Source organism: Sminthopsis crassicaudata, chromosome 1 (assembly GCF_048593235.1).
Source record: "Sminthopsis crassicaudata isolate SCR6 chromosome 1, ASM4859323v1, whole genome shotgun sequence".
In the NCBI taxonomy this organism is placed as follows: Eukaryota; Metazoa; Chordata; class Mammalia; order Dasyuromorphia; family Dasyuridae; genus Sminthopsis; species Sminthopsis crassicaudata.
Window position 1 is genome coordinate 659,533,345 of NC_133617.1, and position 22,180 is coordinate 659,555,524.

The 22,180-nt window shown below is 33.4% G+C and overlaps 1 long non-coding RNA gene across 2 annotated transcripts; it reads left to right on the forward strand.

The window, feature by feature from the left end:
* The first annotated feature begins 668 nt into the window (after positions 1–668).
* On the forward strand, positions 669–4,923 carry LOC141555631 (uncharacterized). Of its 2 annotated transcripts, XR_012486284.1 has the most exons (4): positions 669–1,248; positions 1,337–1,685; positions 3,312–3,361; positions 3,970–4,923. It is a non-coding gene; the product is annotated as an uncharacterized LOC141555631 (long non-coding RNA). The 2 variants fall into 2 exon arrangements; XR_012486283.1 differs by lacking the exon at positions 669–1,248 and having other exon boundaries at positions 1,555–1,677.
* The last annotated feature ends 17,257 nt before the right edge of the window (positions 4,924–22,180 follow it).

A 22,180-nucleotide genomic window follows, 5' to 3' on the forward strand; every position in this document is an offset into this window, starting at 1 on the left:
AATGGGTGAGACAAAAGGCAATACTTATATAATAAACATATATTACATTAAGTATAATATAATTTTATTATTTTCATAATAATTTACAAGTAATGATGGTGAAGATTTGACATTACTGCCATATCAGGATCTTATTTTTTCTTTTTAGAATTGGAGATACCACTCAATTTCTTCCTTCCTGATCTACTTCCCCTCCCCTTGACCACAACCCATTAACCATAGATTAATTTTATCTCCGTGAAATGAAGACATACATATCAGAATGGGAATCATAAAGGAGAATGGGGAGGGTGGAAATAAAAAGAAATATCAATCCTACTTTCTTCTGACCTAATTCTGACAGCTTCATCCATTGGATTCATCAAAACTAGAGAGGTGATTAAAGCATAGGAGGGGATATAAAGAGAAAAAGGAGAAGAAGAAAGAGAAAAAGAAAGAGGAAGAGTTGGAGAAAGGGGAGGAAGATGAGTAGGAAGATGTAGAGGAAGAGGAAGAAGAGAAATAAATGAAGAGATTTCTAGACCTTTTATGGAATGATGTGACAGAGTTAACAGAAGGATCTACATTAGCAATAGGGAGGGTAAAGAAGGAATAAGAGGTAGTATGGAAGAAAAATCCCCATGGTCTTGCTTGACTGGATGAGTCATTACTACTGAAGAAACTTAAATAAGTCAGGCTTGTATAAGACAAGGATTTCCTGTTAATAAAATTGAAAATAAGGTTTTAAGTGTTTTGAGATCATTAATGCATCAAATTGAAAACTAGAGACCACACATGTCTCAATAAAAAGTCCTGTTTTGGGTCCTTTAATCTTGATGATTGCCCAGGGGATGCAATCTGCCATTTAAAGCATTCGGAATAGAAGAGTGAGAAATCAGGGAAACAAAGAAATCAATGATTAAATTGGTAAAATGTGTAGCATCTCCTTAAAAACAAATTAAGCCAAGTAACTGAGTAATTCTAAAAGCAACCTGAGGGGGGGCAACTAGTATCATTTGTAAAACTTAAGTGGCAACATTTCTAACAAAAGTTATCCAGACAGAAAGCAAAAAGAATGTTGACTTGGTGATCAAAATTTTATTCTAGCTTTACCTACTTCCACCTCCTTTTAGAAAGAATGCACATACCTATGAGGCCTTAAAAGATGAAAGTCACAAAGCACAAGGAATCCTGGTAAGTAAGGAATCTTAAGTTATCTCAGCTGTCTTTTGTGTAATTTTTTGCTGAATACATGAGAAAATGCTTGCAGTTTTCTGATGGAATACCAGGAAATCATAAAGAAGTTGGATGACCATTCTTTTTTGTGCATTAATGAATGAGTGTTTTTTATTGCAAGCCTGTGTTTACACCAGAAATCTGGTTAAGTTCCTTAAGTAAAATAAGGTCCTCCTAAAGGAATGTACAAATATTTTCCTCAATGGGCCTCTTATGATGGAACATCCTGTACCAGAGAGACTCCTACATTTCAAGAGTTATGTATCAAATGAGAATGCTTAGAATTGTGCTTTCTTGTTCTTAGCCTATTATAAAAACCCCTTAGTGGAAAGGCACTATGAGAATTCACCTAGGAAATATAGTATAACTTTCCTAGCAATGCATCCCACTCAAGACTCTGAATAGCTGTGACCATGGATTCTCCCAGCAAAGGAATTCAGATGCTAATGCTTCCTCAAAGTGGTAATGTTGTATGTTGTCTATTAGTTTGTTATAGTGTCTTTATTATAATGGTGGCCACTGTGTTTTTTAATTGTGTATTATTTTTGTGCTATGAGTTTCCCTTAAGTCTTATTTAAATCAAATTTTGAGCATTAATAAACTTGTACCCCTCATCTTTAAGACTATGTCTACTATACGTGAATTCCAAACCTAAATTAATCTTACATAGGGCAGGAAAGATTAGGCTGTTTAAAATAATGGTTTTCATGCCCTACTTAGTGATATCTTCTTGGATTGTTCAGGTTTGTGGTGAGATTGGGGGTGAGATTGCTGATTTTGAAGGACATTGAATACCAAACCCACCTCACCCCCCCACTAGGTAGCTGCCGTTTTTATCAGGAGGCAATAGAAAGTCATGAATGATTTTGCTCTAAATAGAAAAGTATTGTAAGCAGAACCTTGTATAAGAAATATTATTCTGGTAGTGATATTAAGTTTGAGAAAGGAAGAAAAGTGAAAGAAATGGATAGATCAACTGCAGAGATGCCATCAACAAGATTTTAGTCTATATTGAAATCATTATAATCATCATGGAACCAGAAATGGCATAAGGTTATAGGCTCTTAGAGTAAAAGCTTCAAGAGACCTTACAAATAGTCTATTTTTTTCATTTTATAAATTGAGAACATGAGGCCCAGAGATATGACTCACATATTATGGTCCCAATTTAAGATTTTGAACCTATACCTGGCTCCCAAGCTTTTTTTTTTCCCCACCATATATCAAATAGACAATCAGATGACAATTAAGCAGGAAGACATGAGCAAAGTAATAGTTTAAAAAAATTAATTAGCATTAATGAAAAATTACCCAAACAAATAATTCTATTTTTAAAATTATTGGAATTTGTGTCCACTAGTGCACTGAGGTACAAAACACAATTATTGGTGTTTTCTTTTTTGGTCTAAAATAATAATTCATTTGTAGCTGTAAAGCTACCTAGGAGAGAAGACATATAAAAGGGTCTCCAATGATATGACATTGACTTTTAGGTAATAAGAAAGTGGATGTGGGGATAAAAGTGATAAAACTAGGGAAGGCAAGTAATTTAACTTAAATTTATCCAAATATGAGATAATAAAACATATTGAATGAATCAAAAGGAAAATTGTGAATCTCACAGTAGAAGCCCCTTCTTGGCTAAAATTAAAGCTTTAAAATAATCGTTATTATGTTTCTTAACATCAATGAATTTCTTATTTCCCATAAATTCAGTGAAGTTAATTCTTCACATCTCTGACTTTATTACTTGTTTTACTGCAAAAATCTAAGAAAAGGATAGTTAAAAAGCTCATTGCTTCTGTGTGATTTTCAGCTTTGCATATTCTTACAAGGTAGATAGGCAATGTGGAAATACAAATGCCATCTAATATAAATATAATTGCTTTACCTCTTGTGAGTATACATTTCTCATCCTGTTCTATTAACTCACTTTGTACATATGAATATCTTCTTAAAATAATTACAGAACCTTTAGTTAGAAATCAAATTTATTTATTGCTCTCTTCTTGTTGTTAAAGGACTATATAATACACATGAATTTATAGCATAGTGGACCTGGCTTAAATAACTGAAATATACTTTTGATTTTCCAGGATTTCTTCTGGAAAAGATGCTAGAACTCAAGTCAGGATTTGATTCTATGGTAAGCTACTTAGCCTCACCTACTTCAGCTATAAAATGGGAACAGACCATAAATCATAGATTTTTTTTTAACAACCCTTTCTTTTTACACATGAGAAAATTAAGGTTGAAAGATGTTATGTGACTGGTTCAACATCACATAGGTAAAGTGATGTGAATAAAATGTTTTGTAAAAATTTAATCACTGCATCAATGAGTTATTTATTATTAATAAATGTCAGCACTCTTTGTCACATATAGATACAGCCCCACTTTAATCATTGCCAATGCCAACAAGTAATTCACATATTTTAGTTCTGATAATTTGAATATTATTGCCTCCTCTTTTCAACCCCATTCTTTAAGAGGCATATTGTAGAGTAGGGGAAAGAGAGCTAGATGTTGACTGAACATGATTTGATTCCTGGCTTTATCACTTATAATCTTGAGTTGAACAAGTTAATTAATTAATCTTCCTGGCCCTTAAATGACTATCATGGAAAAGGAAGCAGTTGGACTAGATTAATTTTTAGGTTCTTTTAATTTTTAATAACTTCTTTTTTATTTTATATTTTTAAATATTAGTGATTAATTTTTTCTCTTTTTTTTTCTATATTCCTCTACTCATAGGAGAAATGGAAAGAAGGAAGAAGGAAGGAAGGAAGGAAAGAAGGAAAGAAGGAAGGAAAGAGGAAGAAGAAAATATATGCTTATCACTTAAACACAGTCAAAATATATTCCCATTTTGGTGATGTATAAAAATTATTTGTTTTGTCATGAGATAGGCAATATTCTTCATTGTCTTCTGGAATTATAATTGATCTTTGAAACAATTAGAGTTCTAAAATCCTTCCAAAATACTATAATTCCAATGTTATAGTACAAATTATTTTTCTAGTTGTATTCAATTTTATCTGTCTTTCCATGTCTCTTTGAATCTGTTTTGCTAGACCATAAATTATGAAAAACTATGTATCCCTTACTTGAAAACTTCTAGTGAGAAATAACTTGCTATCCCCTGAAATTAACTCCTTCTACTTTGAGATAGCTCTAATTGATAGGAAGGTCCAATCCTGTCACCACTATCCCTAATGTAAAGCTAAAATTTGTTTATTGTGCAACTATCAATTGCTCCTAGTTCGGTCTTCTGACACCAATACAAATGTCTAATATCTCTTCCACATAACAACCTTTTAATCATTTTGAAAATAGCTATCACATTGATGCTATTATCTATCCTTCCATCTAAACACCTCCTAAAATGTGGCATGTGGTCCTAAAGATATTGTTCCAGGTCTTGTCTGACCAAGACAAAGTATAGTAGGACTATGTTACTTTATTATTCCTGGCAGTTAGTTATGTTTCCCTTAATAAACCTAAAATATTGCAGCTTTTTTTTTGGCTTCCTTTTCATATTGTTGACTCATATTGAATTTGAAACCTATGGAAACCCCCAATTTTTTTCTTTTTTATATGAATTGTTTTAAGGCGTGCTTCTTCCATCTTTTACTGGTGAATCCAACTTTAAAAAATAATTATAAAAATATGCATTTATACCTATTAAATTCCATAAACTCAATCCAATGTTCTACCTGTCAACATATTTCTAAAGATCGTAATTGATTATTATATATCCCATTCAATATCAACAAATTTGACAATAATCTTTCAACAACTAATACCTAAGGTACAGGTAGAATCATTTCACTACCTTGCTTAAGATGTTTTAGCAACTCCTTATTATATCTGAGATAATATTGTTAATTCCTCTGTTTCCCACTTAAAACCTTTTACAATCTGTTACAGCTACTCTACATTTCCAAGATTATTATATATTACTCTATTTACACATAATCAAGCTGGCTATCAGTTATATACATTGCCTCATCTATTTTTCTTTTCACATATAATTCTTCATGATTCTACTTCTTTGAATCCCTAACATTTCTAAGGCAATTCCCATCATCTAATTAAGACTTGCTCTGCCTCAGTTCCTTGAATTGTTCTGCCTCAATCCCTCTGGTTTCAATTAAACCCCCTTTTCTATTAATTGGGACTGAGATAATTAGGGCTATACAGATCTAGCCACTCTGACATTCCAAAAGATAAAAACTCCAGATGTCTTATCTCAGATACCTAATTGGGATTCTCTATCTCTCCAGACTTCCTGGCTCTAGTTTGACTATCTCTTATACATCCAATTTGTAAAAATTTATGGTCCTCACCCCACACCCTGTTAGAAATGGACTGGTGGTCCATTCCTGCTCTCAGTGCTCTGACTCTGCTCCTGCCTCTGTCTACCCTGGTAGCTACGTGTGTATCTATTTCATGGCAACCTCACATTGGTTACTGGATTCCTTTGAGTTGAAATTCTGATTCAGCCTTGAGACCCAAAAAATGCATCCTTTAGTCTCAGAAAATCTCTCCCTCTCAGAAATCCAAATAAAATATTAAAAACTCTGTCTTGCCTCAGTTTCTTCAGCATTACATTTTATTCTCACATACTTTTTTTTCTATATATTTTTTTCCTGAGAACTGCATCACCCTTCAAGCATTTATCAATCATCTCTGTGAAAATAATTCACAAGTCTCACTTTTTACTCTATTTTCCTATCCTTAGCTCTAGTACAACATTATCAACTTCCTATTGAATATTTCAAAGTATATGTCTTCGTGACATCTCAAATTCAACATGATCATTTAGAAGTCATCTTTCTCCCCAAACACTCTCTATTAAGCTTTCATATGTCTTTAAGGATGTTCTGCACTTATACCATTGGAATTATCCTGTTCTTCTCACTCTCCCTCACAATTAATACATCCAATTGATCAATAAACATTTATCAAGTGCCAAATATGTGTCAGGAACTCTGCTAAATGATATCTAATTGGCAAACTTTGTAGTTTCTACTGCCACAATATTCTCTTTACTGAAATAGGCACAATATTAGATTAAGCTCTCATTACTTGCCCTCATTACTTTTTTCCTCTTTTTCCCAGTAGTATTTCATTTTTCCAAATACATCAAAAGATAGTTTTCAATATTCATATTTGTAAAAGTTTGTATTTCAAATTGTTTATATCTCCTTTCCTTATCCCCTCCTCTCCAAGACAGTTATACTTTAACAATACTTTTAAACATATTTACATATTTGTCATGTTGTGAGGGGGAAAAAACAGACCAAAAACAGGAAAAAAAATCAAAAGAAAGAAAAAGCAATGAACAAAATAAAGTGAAAATAACAAACTTTGATCTATGTTCAGTCTCTATAGTTCTCTCTCTGGATACATATGACATTTTCCATCCCAAGACTATTGTCACTGTCTTAGGTCACCAAATTGTTGAGAAGACCTAAGATTATAGTTGATCATCACATAATCTTTTTTGCTAAGTACAATGTTCTATTTTATTCACTTCACTCAGCATTAGTTCATGTAGGTCTTTATAGGGTTTTCTGAAATAGGTCTACTCATTATTTCTTATAGAGTAATATTCAATTACATTTATATACTGTAAATTATTCAGCCATTTCCCAATTGATGGGCATCTACTCAATATCCAATTCCTTGGCACTACAAACAGCACTGCTACAAACATTTTTTGCACATGTGGGTCTTTTTCCCTTTTTTTATGATTTCATTGTGATATAGACCTAATAATGATACTACTGAATCAAAGGTTATGCACAGTTTTATACTCCTTTGGACATAGTTCCAAATTGCTCTCCCAAATAGTTGGACCATTTCATAACTCCATTAACAATGCATTAGTGTCCCAGTTTTCCCATATCCCATTCAATATTCATCATTCTCTTTTCCTATCATCTTAATTAATCTGGTAGGTATGAAGTGGTACCTAAAAGCTGTCTTAATTTGCATTTCTCTAATCAATAGTGATTTAGAACATTTTTCTACATATAACTAGAAATATAACTAGAAATTATTTTAATTTCATCTGAAAATTGTCTGTTTATATCCTTTGAGCATTTATTATTTGACATTGACTTGTATTCTTATAAATTAGACTCAGTTCACTAAGGGACTTGCCCAAGGTCACACAGCTAGGAAGTGTTAAGTGTCTGAGATCACATCTGAACTCGGGTCCTCCTGAATTCAGGGCTGGTGCTCTATCCACTGTACCACCTAGCTGCTCTCAGTTCTCAAGATATATGACATATGAGAACTTCATCAGAAATACAGATTGTAAATTTTATTTCTTGCTTTCTGCTTCTCTTTTAATGTTGGCTGCATTGGTTTTGTTTATGCAAAACCTTTTTTAACTTAATGCTTGATAATGTTCTTTTTCTTATTTGATCATAAACCCCTTCATCTCCCATTAACTCCCCACTGTTCACCTCAGTGGAGGTCAACTGGCTCTTATCTTCATCAGATCTTCAGAAGCTTTCGGCTCTGATTATCTCAGTCAGAGAACTACCTCTCTAGAGGTTCGCCACAGAACACGTGAGTCACTCAAGATGCAGCAACAGGTCTTTATTCTAACACTTTACATAATGGCATTCCCTGGAGTTCCCTTGGAGTTTCTCCCTCAGTGTTCCCTCTGGAGTTTCCCCTGGAGTTCCCTCCCCCCTGCCTTCTGCATCCCCCTTTTTATAGTCCCCAGGTCATGTGTCAGAGAATGCATGAGCTTGAGCATGATCATTAAGAATGAGGAGGCTTTCCCTTATTACTGAGGCTTACTCAATACCATCAACACCCTCTTTATCAGTCTCTGGCAGATTAAGCCTCTGAGTGCCTCTTATACTCTTCCCTTGAGATCTGCCCTTTACTCTTAACAATCTCCAAAGATTTGAAAGATAAACTAACTGTTCCTTTCCTAATTTGCTCATAATATACTTTCTGCCTAAATCATGTACCCATTGCAACCTTATTTCGGTAATGAGTATGAGATATTGGTCTGTGCCTAATTTCTGCCATATTATTTTTCAGTGTTCCCATAAATTTTTATCAAATAGTGAGTTCTTATCCCATAAGCTAGAATTTTGGATTTAAAAACAATGGATTACTATTCTCATTGATTATTATATCTTATGGACCTAATCTATTGCAGTGATCCACTACTCTAGTTCTTAGTCAGTATCAAATGGTTTTGGTAAGTATCACTTTATATGACCACTAGGCCACCTTCCTTTCCTTTTTTTTTTCCCATTAATTCCCTTGATCATCTTTGTCTTTTTATTCCTCTGGATAAATATTATTATTTTTTAGCTCTATAATGTAATATTTTCACAGTTTGATTGGTATGACACTGAATAATTAACTTACTATAGGCAGAATTGTCATTTTTATTATATTAGCTCAGCCTACTCATGAGCAATGTACATTTTTCCAATTGTGTAGATCTAACTATTTATGTAAAAAATGTTTTGTAACTATGTTCATATATTTTCTGGGTTTATCTTGGCAGGTAAATGCCAAAATAGTTTATTTTGAATATAGTGATTTCTCTTTCTATCTTTTATTGCTGGGTTTTGTTAGTAACATAGAAATGCTAATGATTTATGTGGATTTAAATGTAAGATTTTACGTAGAATTTGATATCCTACAACTTTGCTAAAGTTGTTCATTGTTTATAGTAGATTTTTAATTAATTCTCTAAGATTCTGTGAGTATACCATCATATTATATGCAAAGAATGGTAAATTTTTCCCTCATGGCCTACCTTAATTTCTTAATTTTTTTTCTCTTAGTGCTAAAGCTAACATGTCTATTACAATATTGAGTAGTAGTGATAATGACCATCCTTTTTCACTCCTGATTTTATTGAGATTGCTTCTAGCTTATTCCCATTACATATAACATTTGCTGATTGTTTTAGATAGATACTACTTAACATTTTAAGCAGAACAACATTCATTCCTATACTCTTTGGTGTTTTTATTAGGAATGTGTGTTAGATTTTGTCAAATGCTTCTTCCACATCTATTGAGATAATCATATGATTTCTGTTAGTTTTGTTGTTGATATGGTCAATTATGCTGATACTTTTCCTGATATTGACCAAGTCCTACATTCTTGGTATAAATTCCACTTGATCATTGTATATTATCCTGATTATAAGTTGTTGTAATGTATTTTCTAGTATTTTATTTAAATTTTTGCATTAATATTCATTAGGGAAATTTGTCTATAATTTTTCTTTTCTCTTTTGTTTCTTCTTAGATGTCAGCACCTAATTTTGTAGTAGGTGCTAAAATATCAAATTTGGTAGGACTCCTTCTTCACTTATTTTCCTTAATAGTTGACATGGTATTGGAAATAGTTATTCTTTAGATGTTTGGTAGAATTCACTTTTAAATCCATCTGGTCATTCAAGTGATATAAAAATGGAAGTCCAAATTCTAAAAGCTGAAAGTAACTTTATCTGTTTTCATCTGAAAAATGAAGTTGTTGGTCTTGATTAGGAAATTACAGATTAAATAAAATTCAGCTAGCAAAACTCAGCACAAGGAAAGAGAGAACATATGACAATACAGAGTCACCAGAGAAAGTAAAAAGTCAGTTTTATTGAGGGAAATACTACTCTCTGTAAGAAGTAGCAGTCAAAGGTGATGGAACCAGGTCAGGTCTGTATGGCTTGATATAAGAAGCACTCTGCTAGAACACTGAATGGAATTCCTTCCTGCCCCAAATAATAAAGCCTAGTGGGTTTTCCAAGACATTATGTGGATTAAGTTGGACCAGATATTGTGGAGAGAGAGTCAAAAACCTGAATAACCTGGATAATGTTGCTCTTTGGACCATTGTAAACTGGCATCTGTTTGATATTCACATTTCCCACTGCCAGAAAAAGTGTTTGGATATTACCTACCAATGGTATTATTTTAAGAGGTTGACTTTAGAGTTTACTCATAATTTCTCTAGGATTTCTTTGGGTAGTAGTGTAGGGAGGTTACTGCCTTGTTACAGTATGTCATTCATAGCATAGTAGGTATGACCTGAGACTCCCATATTCTCAGTTTTTGCCATTTAGGTACAGTTTGTTGCCAGTTCTTCTTAGAGTTGAATCATGAAAATTTCAAAGAAGCGTTATTGATAGTGGTAAAAAAATCTCCACAGAAAGTCTAAAAGGAAGTAAAGATGGAGAAAGGCAAAGAGAGAGGAAGAATCCCAAGATCCAAGAAATGGGTCTAGAGGCCAGTCTGGTTTTTTTGTAAACTAGATGTTCAGTGAGTTGATTCTTCATGGTGCTGAAGGAAAAAAAAAAAAAAAAAAAAAAAAAAAAAGATAATCCTGAGAGAATTTCTAACTGAAAATCTATAAATGTGTAAAACCAGTGTTGAGGCCTCATTAATTTTTACTAACAAGGATAATCAGAATGTTAATGTGCACCTATAACTTATAAATGAAAACTATTTAGACTTTTTTTTTCCCTCTGAGTCCCTTAAGTTGAGGTAAGAAAATATGTAGTGTATGACAGCCCACAATTCAGAACTACACTAGGAATAAAATGTTTCATTTCAAATAAGACATATTTCACTATATTATATAGTTTTAATTTTATATTTGTTTATTTGATACTGAAGAGAGAATACTTCTAAGCAAATTTAAGTTCATCTGTAACAAAGGCATTATATAAAAGGTGGTGCTTAAAGTATGCGTTGATGGAATTGAGGGATTCTGGGATGTACAACATAGGAGAATGTTTGGACATGGCCCATGCAAAGGAATGGAGACAGGATATGGAGGGTTGTGCACATGTGAGGGACTGAGAGATCTCCAATTTAATGGGAATCATGTAAAAGAGAGTGAGTGATATTTGATGAGTTTGGGGAAATAGGTTGGTTATGAATTGAGAAGTGTTTTAAAATTTGAGTACAGAAAAAAAAACATCAGTAGTTAGGTAAAGGTTGGATTGAAGAGAAGGAAGGAAAGAAATAATGAGGGCTTCTAGAAAAAGAAATTGAACAAGTCATCAATAAACTTCCTAAGAAAACTCTTATTGCCAAAGCTAGTATTTCTAATACAATATTGAATAGTAATGGTGATAGTGGACAATCTTGTTTCAATCCTGATGTTATTGGGAATGGTTCCAATTTATCCTCATTACATATGATGCTTACTGGTGGTTTTAAATTGATGCTACTGACTATTTTAAGGAAAAGTCCATTTATTCCTATACTCACAAGTATTTTTTAATAGGAATGGATGTTGGATTTTATCAAATGCTTTTTCTGCATCTATTGAGATGATCATATGATTTTTATTCATTTGATTATTAATATGGTCAGTTATATTAATAGTTTTCTTAATATTGAACCGGCCCATCGGTATTCCTGGTATAAATCTTACTTGTTCATGGCATGGGGATGATTTTCTGTAGTCTTTTTGCTAATATTTTATTTAAGATTTTTGCATCAATATTCATTAGGGAAATTGGTCTATAATTTTCTTTTTCTGTTTTCAACCTACCTGGTTTAGGTATCAGTACCATGTCTGCATCATAAAAGGAATTTGGTAGGAGTCCTTCATTCCACATTTTTTCAAATAGTTTATATAACATTGTAGTTAATTGTTATTTAAATGTTCAGTAAAATTTACATGTAAATCCATCTGTGCTGGGGATTCTTTTTCTTAGGGAGTTGATTAATAGCTTGTTCTATATCTTTTTCTGAAATGGGACTATTTAAGAAATTCACTTCTTCGTCTGTTAATCTGGGATGTCTATATTTTTGAAGGAAGCCATCCATTTCACTTAGGTTATCAAATTTATTGACATAAAGTTGGACAAAGTAACTCCTAATTATTGCTCTAATTTCCTTTTCATTGGTGGAAAGTTCTCCCTTTTCATTTTTAAGACTAATAATTTGATTTTCCTCTTTTCTTTTTCTAATCAGATTTACCAAAGGTTTACTATTTTGTTGGGTTTTTCATAAAACCAATGCTTAGTTTTATTTATTAATTCAATAGTTTGTTTTTTTTTAACTTTCAATTTTATGTATTTCTCTTTTTAATTTTAGACTTTCAAGTTTAGCATTTGATTGGGGGTATTTAATTTGCTCTTTTTCTAGCTTTTGAATTTGCAAGCCCAATTCATTGATCTTCTCTTTATTTTATTCACGTAAGCCTCTAAAGATATAAAATTTCCCTTTTGGCTGTATCCCACAGATTTTGGTATGATATCTCATCATTGTCATTGTCTTGAGTGAAATTATTAATTGTGTCTATAATTTGCTTTTTCACCCAATCATTCTTTAATATGTGATTATTTAGTTTCCCATTACTTTTTAGTCTATTTACCCCTAACATTTTGCTGAATGTAGTTGGTGTTTGATAAATTCTTTCAATGCCTATTTTCCCTTCTGATTCTATTACATCTGGGTAGTTCTCATTGATAATTTCCTGTAAAATAGTGTCTATGCTCTTTTCATCACAATTTTCAGGAAGTCCTATCATCCTCAGATTACCTCTGCTAGATCTATCTTCCAAGTCTGTTGTTTTTCCAAGTAGATATTTAACAAACATTTTTCTATTTTTTTCCTTTTTTTTTTGGTTTTGTTTGACTGATTCTTGATGTCTCAATGAATTATTCATTTCTGGGCTATACCAATCAGACTCCCAAGAAACTCTTTTAGGTGACCTAGAAAAAATAACAATAAGAAGTTCATATGGAAAAATAAAAGGTCGAGAAATTCAAGGGAATTAATGAATAAAAAGTCAGATGAAGGTGGTCTAGGTATACCTTATATAAAGCTATATTATATAGCAGCAGTCACCAAAGCCATTTGCTATTGGCTAAGAAATAGACCAAACAGATTACATACAAAGGACAAAAAAGGGTACAACTATAGCAATGTATTGTTTGATAAACCCAAAAATACCAATGTTAGGGATAAAAATTCATTATTTGAAAAAAATGTTGGGAAAACTGGAAATTAGTATGCCAGAAATTAGATATGGACCCACACTTAACACCATATACCAAGATAAGATCAAAATGGATCCAAGATTTAGGCATAAAGAATGAGATCATAAATAGATTAGAGGAAAAGAGAATAGTCTACCTCTCAGACCTGTGGAGGAGGAAAGTATTTATGACTAGAGAAGAACTAGAGATCATTGTTGATCACAAAATAGAAGATTTTGATTACATCAAACTAAAAAGTTTCTGTACAAACAATATTAATGCAAACAAGATTAGAAGGGAAGTAACAAATTAGGAAAATATTTTTACAGTTAAAGGTTCTGATAAAGGTCTCATTTCCAAAATATATAGAGAATTGATCCTAATTTATAAGAAATCAAACCATTGTCCAATTGATAAATGGTCAAAGGATATGAACAGGCAATTCTCAGATGATGAAATTGAAACTATATCCACTCATATGAAAGTGTTCCAAATCACTACTGATCAGAGAAATGCAAATTAAGACAACTCTGAGATACCACTACACACCTGTCAGATTGGCTAAGATGACAGGAACAAATAATGATGAATGTTGGAGGGCATGTGGGAAAACTGGGACACTAATACATTGTTGGTGGAGTTGTGAAAGAATCTGGCCATTTTGGAGAGTAATCTGGAACTATGCCCAAAAAATTATCAAACTGTGCATGCCCTTTGATCCAGCAGTACTACTACTGGGCTTATATCCCAAAGAAATACTAAAGAGGGGAAAGGGACCTATATGTGCCAAAATGTTTGTAGCAGCACTTTTAGTAGTGACTAGAAACTGGAAGATGAATGGATGTCCATCAATTGGAGAATGGTTGGGTAAATTATGGTATATGAAGGCTAGGGAATATTATTGCTCTGTAAGAAATGACCAGCAGGAGGAATATAGAGAGGCTTGGAGAGACTTACATCAACTGATGATGAGTGAAATGAATAGAACCAGAAGATTGCTGTATACTTCAATGTTGTATGAAGATGTATTCTGATGGAAGTGGATATCTTCAACATAAAGAAGATCCAACTCACTTCCAGTTGATCAATGATGGACAGAAACAACTACACCCAGAGAAGGAACACTGGAAATTGAAGGTAAAATATTAGCACTACTGTCTATCTACCCAGGTTACTTATACCTTCGGAATCCAATACTTAACATGCAACAAGAAAATTGGATTTACACACATATATTGTATCTAGGTTATACTGTAACACATGTAAAATGTATGAGATTGCCTGTCATCTAGGGGAGGTAGTAGAGGGAGGGAGGGAAAAATCTGGAAAAATGGATACAAGGGATAATGTTATAAAAATAATTACTAATGCATATATATTGTCAAAATTATAATTATAAAATTAACTAAAAAGTTATACTTATAAGTAAAAAAAAGAATTATTCATTTCTATTTGTTCAGTTCTGATTTTAGCTTTTTTAACTTCTTTTTGTATATGTCCAATTGAGTTTTTAAATGAGTTGTTTTGCTTTATTGATTTTTTTTTCCATTTCACTATTTTTTTTTTTACTGAATTATTATTTTTTTCAAATTCACAAATCCTACTTTCCTGGGAGTTCTTTATCTTTTTCAATTCACAAATTCTGTTTCCCCAGTAGTTCTTTATCTTTTCCAATTCACATTTCAGGAAATTGTTTTCTTTTTCCACTTTATCAAATTTTTCTTTTAATGAGTTATATGTGTTTCCCATACTCTCTTGTATAGCTTTTCTTTCCTTTCCCCATTTTTATTCTAGCTCTCTTTTAAGATCTTTTATAATTTCCTTTAGGATAGCCTTGTATGATGGGCACCTTGTTACATTCCCCCTTGGGAGACTGTCTGGTATTATTCTCCTTGGTATTGGAAACATGCTCTCTTTCTGTATAGAAGTTATCAATTGTTAGAGTTCGCTTGGCTTTTTTTACTCATTTTTTTAAAAACTCCCTTAGTGTCTGCCTTCAGGGCTAGGAGCTTACCAGCTTCCTCTATGGAACAGGGACAGGTAGATGGCCAGTAGCTGTCTTGTAAACAGGCTTTAAAGAGTGGCCAAGCTGCAGAAGTGTCCTAAGAAGAGTCCTGCAGCGGAAGTGTCACTGCCCTGGGAAGAGCAGCTGTCTAGGGCAAAATCCCTTTCTCCTCCTGTGCAGAAGTGTAGCTGCCCTGGGCAAAAGCTGCAGAATGCAGTTGCACAGCTGCACTGTGGTCCATGCTCAGTCACTTCTGCTGCTGGATGGGTATGGCCAGTTCCTATTAAATTCTGGTGTTTTGGAGGAGTACACCCTATCTCTGGCATTTGTGTAACTTCTCTGCTGATCTACTGCTTTGCAACTAAATTACCAGCCAACTTGTAGTAAAGTCCTCCCTGAAAATTCTCCACCTACAGAGATCACCTCCACCCCTGCCTGCTCAGTATGCTAGCCTTCATGTTTTTCCTCCCTGCCTGTGCTGGCCTGCTCCTGCTGATAAGGACAAACCTTTTTTAGCGATCTTCCAAATTATCTTCAGCTGGTAATTTGTTGTACTCCCAAAATTCGTGGATTTTACCAGTCAAGTGGTGAGGATAGAAGGGGAGCTTAGAATGAAGCATGTGTCTTCTTTGCCATCTTGGCTTCACCCCTAAATGTGACTCTTTTTAAGTGATTCAATGTCCAATAGACTTGTGATGGAAAAAGCAATCCATATCCAGTGAGATGACTATAGCAACTAAATGTGGATCATACATAGTACTTTCACCTTTGTTGTTGTTTGTTTGCTTGTTTGATTTAATTCTCCTTTTTTACCCTTTTGATCTAATTTTTTTGAGTAGGACAATATATGTGGGAATATGTTGAAAAGAAGTGCACATGTGTACCCTATATTAGACAACTTGCTGCCTAGAGAAGAGAAAGAGGGAGAGAAAAAAAATGGAATACCAAATTTTATAAGATAGATGTTGAAAGCTATATCTGCATGTATTTTGAAAAATAAAAAGCTAATACTATAAACTTTTCTCTTTGAAATGATGCATTCTTGCTACCAGAGTTGGGATTTTTGTATTTATCAAAGATTAGACAAGATGGTGGACAGTTAACACATCTTATCTGAGCTCCTCCTAGTGTCCCCCAAATCAAAACCAGATCAAGTCTCTGAACTGGTTTTAGAGTGACAGAACCCACAAATATTTCGCATGACAAATTTCCAGAAGAATATACTTTGGAAGAACTTCAAAAAAAGGTTTGTTTCAATTGCACAAGTGGAGAGGCTGCCAATGGAAAACATAATGCAAGGAGTCTGTGGCAGGGAGCAATGGCTTTATGATGTTCCACAGAAGTAAAACACTGGGGAGGGGAGTAAAGGGGGAGAGGGAAAAGGAAAGCAAAAAATATAACTGGGGGAAAACAAGATGACAGTAAATACCAAGTTAGTAATTTTAACTGTGAATGTGAATGGGATGAATTCTCCCATAAAATGGAAGCAGAGTGCAGACTGGATTAAAAGCCAGAATCCTACAATATGTTGTTATTTAATTATCTTTCAGTCTCCAAATAGTCATATAACTTATCAGTTCCAAGTTTTTAGTTACATGTAAATAATCTGAGTTTTTAAAAATGCCTCAGCCCTTAGCCATATTTGTCATTTTAACCTAAACCTTTTAACTTTCTGTGTCTCTGAAAACTCTTTCTTTACATTTTATTTTTAATACATAAAATTCTATATTTTCCCTTTTTATCACTAGATTGCTCGTATTCAGGGTTTTATGTACCTACATTGTTTACAAAATGATATAATCTTTATTTATATGAATATCCATATTCTTCTCCTTTTGATAACCAGACCTCTGATATCTATTACCTGAAAATCTGTACTTTTTTGTATGTGAATTTTAGCAGGTTTTTTTTTTTTAATAGGCTGGGGTTAAGTGACTTGCCCAGGGTCACACAGCTAGGAAGTGTTAAGTGTCTGAGACCAGATTTGAACTCAGGACCTCCTGAATTCAAGGCTGGTGCTCTATCCACTGCACCACCTAGCTGCCCCGCAGGTTTTTTAAAAAAATATTTTTCTGTCTATTTTGGCCACCAAAATTAAGACCTATGAAAGAAGTCTTCCTTTACTCTCTTTCCAAGCCATTATTTCTTTTTACTTATGTAAAAATATTTTCTACTTTTGTCAGACACCAAACTGTTCATATATTAGTGTGGGAAAGAGCATTTTAAATAAATAAAAAGAGGTAGTGAGTATATCATGGATAAAAAGTATATACCATTGAGTAGGAAAATCCAATTCACAAACAAAATTGATCTTGTGATCCTAGTGCAGAGAACTAGTTCTTTTTGGTCTAGCTGAAATAAAGGAGATGCAGAGGAGGAAAAGGGAGAGTTCTTGCTTCTATTAGGAGACTTAATACAAATCGACCTCTAAGGAATCTCAGCTCCTGTATGTTTTCACAATTGATCAATGGGAAAAAAAACAAACAAACAAACAAAAAAATCTTCATAGGAAACTAATTTAGCAGAGCATCCTAGTTAGTGACCATTTCCCTATTTTTGTCTATTTTACACTTATCCTTCCAATTCAATTCTCTTGGGAATCCTTGGATCTTTTGAACATTATGTATTTTGGCCCTGGATTGGGTTCACAACTCTTTATTAAAGGAATTTCATTAGCTTGATTGCTTTTTCAATTTTATCTGTCCTGATTTGTTACTTTTTTTTAGCATAGTCATGAAATTTTAGACAAGTTAAGGACAGTTTCTAGAATTGCAACAATGATCTCTCCAGATGGTAGGCAGAGTTGACTAGAGCCATATAGGAAGGATGTCCTGCCTTTTAATATGTGAACCTTGCAAAAGTACTTATAAAGCTACTAGTAATTCATGTCTTCTTGCACAAAGTAATATTAATTCCTCACTTGATCAATGAGGGACACAAAAAACCTCAATGACACTCTTGGTATACTTTAATCATTCAATTTTGCTGCATTCTGATTCCCAGAATCTTTTAGAAGAAGCCTTGGAAGTTCTCTAGTTCAAATGGTAACTTAAGAAGAATCTATACTATATATATATATATATATATATATACATATATATATATATATATATGTATATATCTGTGTGTATATATGTATATATACGTGTGTATATATATATACATACATATATATGTATGTATATATACGTGTATGTATATATACATATACATACATATATATGTATGTATATATGTGTATGTATATATACATATACATACATATATATGTATGTATATATGTGTATGTGTATACATACATACATACATACACACATATGTATATATATTCTAAATTTTGGTATTCAAAACTGAACACAATACTTCAGACATGGTTTGGACAGAGTTTGTTACAGTGTGACAATCAGTTCCTTACTCTTGGACTCTAAACTTCTCTCAAAAAAATTAGGATAATATTTTATTTTGGATGTCATATCATGTAGTTTAAACATATTGAGCTTATATTCCATTGAAGCCAATAGAACTCTTGCTAAACTTCTGACTTTCTCATATTTTGTCTGTGAGGGTAACTTTCATAAGCATATAAAATTCCTTATATATTTTCTTATTATGAAATATGAAAATATCTATGTTTTAGATCATGAAATTGTTTTCCAATTCTGACACTGTCAGCCATGAATTAGTTGTCTTTTTTGAATTTTGTTGTCTAAATATTTCATAAGATGCCTTTATCATTAACATGAGATTGTGCTGGGGGTATGATGCCCCCAGGCTGATATTCACCAAGGCTAATGTTCTTTTTTTCCCAGTTTTTTTTTTAATTTTTTATAGCTTTTTATTTACAAGATATATGCATGATAATTTTTTAGCATTGACAATTGTAACACCTTTTCTTCCAGCTTTTTCCCTCCTTCCCCCCACCCCTTTCCCCAGATGGCAGGTTGACCAATACATGTTAAATATGTTAAAATATAAATTAAATACAATATAAGTATACATATCCAAACAGTTATTTTGTTGTACACAAAATCAGACTTTGAAATATTGTACAATTAGCCTGTGAACGAAATAAAAAATGCAGGCAGACAAAAATAGAGGGATTGGGAATTCTATGTACTGGTTCATATTCATCTTCCAGAGTTCTTTCGCTGGGTATAGCTGGTTCAATTCATTACTGCTCTATTGGTGGCCACCATATATATTGTTGTTAAAGTATATAATGATCTCCTGGTCCCACTCATTTCACTCAGCATCAGTTTATGTAAGTTTCTCCAGGCCTTTCTAAAATCATCCTTCTGGTCATTTCTTACACAACAATAATATTCCATAATATTCATATGCCACAATTTATTCAGCCATTCTCCAATTGATGGGCATCCACTCAATTTCCAGTTTCTGGACACTACAAAGAGGGCTGTCACAAACATCCTTGCACATACAAGTCCACCAGGTCTAATGTTCAAAGCATCCAGCCGCAAATGTGAGTTCTCAATGTCATATATGTGCTCTAAGCTTGGGTAGCTAAACAAAGGCAGGGAGTGATGGAGTCCAAACTCTGGTGATCAGGAATCTTCAGGCAGGGATCATCAATCCATCCAGTTCTGATAGGTTGGAGAATAGGACCATACATTCTAACAAACTGAGAGTTAAGAAGGTATCCAGCTTAGAGCCAGGAAGTCTGAAACTTACAGTTAAAACAATGCCAATTAGGTATCTGAAATAGGACATCTGGAGTCTTATCTTCTGGAATGTCAGATCTCCACAGTCCTAATTATCTCAGTTCTAATGGGCAGAAAAGGGGGGTTGCAACCAGGGAAACTGAGGAAGAACAATTCAGGGAAATTGAATCAGTAAAATTTAGGAAAACTGAAGCAGAACAATTAGGGAAACTGACGCAGGACAACTAAAGGGAACTGTGGAACAACAATACAATGCATGAGTGTGTGTGTGTGTGTGTGTGTGTGTGTGTGTGTGTGTATAGAGGTTTGGATATATGTACATAGATATATAGATAGATGATAGATAGATATGCATACATATGCATATGTATCACTAGATACACACCTATACCAACTTTATTTTCCCCATTAACAAATTAGTAACTTTCAGGGCAGCATTGCCTCTCAATATTATATATGTGTACATCCCTTTTTATATATATACACATCTACATATACATACACATACCTGTGTATATATACAATGATGTATCTATGGTATATAGAGCAACATTTGTTTGTATGTGTATGTGGTTGTTTACACACATTTTATCTTCTAACAATCAAATTATGAGCATCTCCTCTCTTTCTCTCTCTCTCTCTCTCTCTCTCTCTCTCTCTCTCTCTCTCTCTCTCTCTCTCTCTCTCTTTATATATATATATATACATACACATATATATATATATATATATATATATATATATATATATATATATATATATATATATATATATTTGTTTATTTTTCCTCAGTATCCTATCTAAAGTAAATGTAATTATTGAGATAACAGTACAGTGAAAAAATTAATGAACAACAGGATCCAAGACCCTGAATTCAAATTCTGCTTCCCTTTTAAAGTTTGGTCAGCTCACTTGTAAATTGAGGAAATTGGTATAGATGGCCCCATTTCTTTTCCAGCTCCAGATCAATAATCCTACTTTAATTATACTCCTCTATTTCATGAGTTATGGTTTCAAGTAAAAATATAAAAGTCTCCCTAGGACTTGTCTATTTATTTTGAAGTCATCAACATACACATTTTAATTAATTGATTTTTGTTTTGCATGTTACCAGCCATCTTTTGCCAAAACAAGTTTTAATTGTGGCTAAGGGCAGAAATGGTTATTCTACATGTCTTTGGAGTATAATTTATTTTAAGTAAAAAAAAATAAAAGTCAAAGTTAGTTATTACTGCTTATTATTTTGTTTGTTTGTGGATCTACTATGCAAATTTTATAATTCCTGGAACATTTAGACAGGCACTATCAGGAAAGGAAGTCAAAAGTTGCTTGTTTGTTGTTTTTTCTCTTTAATTATGGCATTATCATCTTAATCTTCTTTTCCTTAGTGTATGCATACTATAAATAGTATCTTCCATATATTGCATTACTACAATAGAATGAGGATGGCAAAGCAAGAAGAGGAAGTGTAAGGATGTGGTTCCCACAAAACAAGAGAAGGGAATTGTAAGGGTCCTTTAAATGGGTAGCCACAGCGCAACAGGAGATTGAGTGGCACAGAAGTAATTTCTGTGGATATAGGACTGCCTTCTGGGTGGGATCCTGTCCATATTGAGATAGTTTCATAATGGGTGACAGCTCTCTCACTGGTTGGCTGTGTGTGTAACCTCACAGGCCCTTTATAAGCCCATTGCAGACAGCAGTTGCTCTTTTTAACCTGGCTCTCTAGCCTTTGGTAGCTGATCCAAGCTGATGGATAGCCCAGAGAGGTAAGGAGTTTGGTAGTAAACACGTGGGTCTTTAGACCAGATGTTCACTAGGGAGCTAACAAGTCAGGGCATCAAGTCAGGGCATTATGTGAGTAGGTATAATAAAGGCTTTTATGATTACACGTGGCTGTTCTTGAGTGTGCTACTGGTTATTAAACTATAGATTCAAGAAATTGTGGCCAGAGACCTTTGAAGGCCTCAGAGGAGGCGAGTCGGGTAGAGTTGACACTGCAAAGGTCAGTGGTCAAAGGTACTCTGTTGGGTCTAGGACAGACTAGTAATTGTAACTGCAAGGAGGGCATGTTACAAAGAAGAGTGCTGATTAGTAAATATTTTCTATCCTTTCACAGACGATTGTAGCAAAGAATTATTTCAGCCTCTGCACCTACAGATAGATAAATATTCAAACAGCTAATAAATAGCTGACTAAGTAATCTGTTGTTTTAGTCTAATTGGTTCAACTGCTTAAAGAGGTTAAAATGAGCTAACATAATTTCACTGATCTTCAATTCCCAGGGAATAA